This window comes from Sinocyclocheilus rhinocerous, unplaced genomic scaffold (genome assembly GCF_001515625.1).
Source record: "Sinocyclocheilus rhinocerous isolate Xijiao unplaced genomic scaffold, SAMN03320098_v1.1 scaffold146, whole genome shotgun sequence".
Taxonomy (NCBI): domain Eukaryota; kingdom Metazoa; phylum Chordata; class Actinopteri; order Cypriniformes; family Cyprinidae; genus Sinocyclocheilus; species Sinocyclocheilus rhinocerous.
Window position 1 is genome coordinate 310760 of NW_015649783.1, and position 1607 is coordinate 312366.

General features: G+C 26.8%; 1 protein-coding gene across 2 annotated transcripts in view; it reads right to left on the minus strand.

The window, feature by feature from the left end:
- LOC107710983 (forkhead box protein K2-like) overlaps positions 1–1607 on the minus strand; it is a 27043-nt gene that overhangs the window by 4680 nt on the left and 20756 nt on the right. The window lies entirely within an intron of this gene.

Sequence of the window (1607 nt, forward strand, 5' to 3'; positions counted from 1 at the left end):
AAAAAATATATATATATATATATATATATATATATATGTATGTATGTATGTATGATAAAATTACTATTGTTTTGCCTTAAGTGCAGTTACCAATAATATTACATGGTCATTTCTTGTTTATTTTATGTTTATACACATTTGACAGTAAAGCACTAAGCTTGAGTTGGGAAGCTTACAAAATGTATTTTATTAACAACAGTAACATGTGCAAAATCAAATTTTTATGTTGAAAAGACATATATTGTACTCTTATTAGATAATAATAATTCCTCTATAGTCTTATATGAAACTGACCAACAACTTACTTGACCAACAAGTGATTATGTGTGATTTAGTTGCAAATTGAAGAAAAGTTTGTTTTTCAAAGCACTTTGTGATGTTTTTACTTCATACACAAAAAAACATCAAAACTCTGACAAAATCTGATTTCTTGATGATTTGACATTTTATAATAGTGATTTTATAATTATTTTATCATTTCAAAATATAAAGGAAAAAGTATAAATGAATGACTAATGCTATTTTAGTATCACTGAGATCCTATTTTATAGATTGTATTAATATTTCAAACAATTGTTTATTTCTATATTTTCAGTTTCCATTTTAAATATAAGTTTTAGTAATTTTGTTATAGGTTTTAATATTTAATATTTCTTATTTTTTATGTCTATACAGTTTTTATTTTTATTTCAGTAATGTTCATCAAGTTTAAACTAAAATGAGAACTATTACCTAAGTTTTTTTTCTTTTATTTATTTTTTGTTCCATTTAAATGTTATTTTATTTGAAATAAAGATGTTTTTTAAGGTTTAATTTACTATAATAACCCTGCCGATAATCTGCAATTGTTTTTAAGACCCATAACAAAAACACAAATAAATAAATAAAATTTAATTACATTTAAATGAGTAGTCTACAATTTTATTGTAAACTAATATACAGTGTAGCACAGATTTGGACAGATACCGATAATCTGTAATTATTTTTTGTTAAGGTCCATAACAAAAACACAAACAAATAAATAAATAAAATTTTATTAAATTTAAATGAGTAATCTACAATTTTACTGTAGACCAGGAGTGGCGAACGTTGGTCCTGGAGAGCCGCAGCCCTGTAGTTTTGCTTCAACCCTAATCAAACACACCTGAACAAGCTAATCAAGGTATGAAGGCTTACTAGAAAGCTACAGGCAGGTGAGTTTTAATTAGGGTTGGAGCTGAACTCTGCCAGGCTGCAGCTCTCCACCCCTGCTGTAGACTAATATACAGTGTTGCACAGATTCTGACAGATACCGATAATCGGTGATTATTTTGATATTAAGTAAATAAAAATTATAGAAATAAATAGATTAAAATAGATATAAAAAAATAAATTAGCAGGGCTCCAGACTAACTATTTTTACTAGCAGCACTGCAGTCCCTGACTGAAAATGTTTAGGAGCACAAGCAGAAAATTTAGGGCCACACCTTAAATCAGACTGCAATGCAATCATTCACATATTTTCCCCATTTTAACTGTATTACTGACAAATGCTTTGAAAATACATAGACTTAACTCAGAGATTACAATATGCAGTATTCTTTTAATTTCAGAGAGATATAATATAT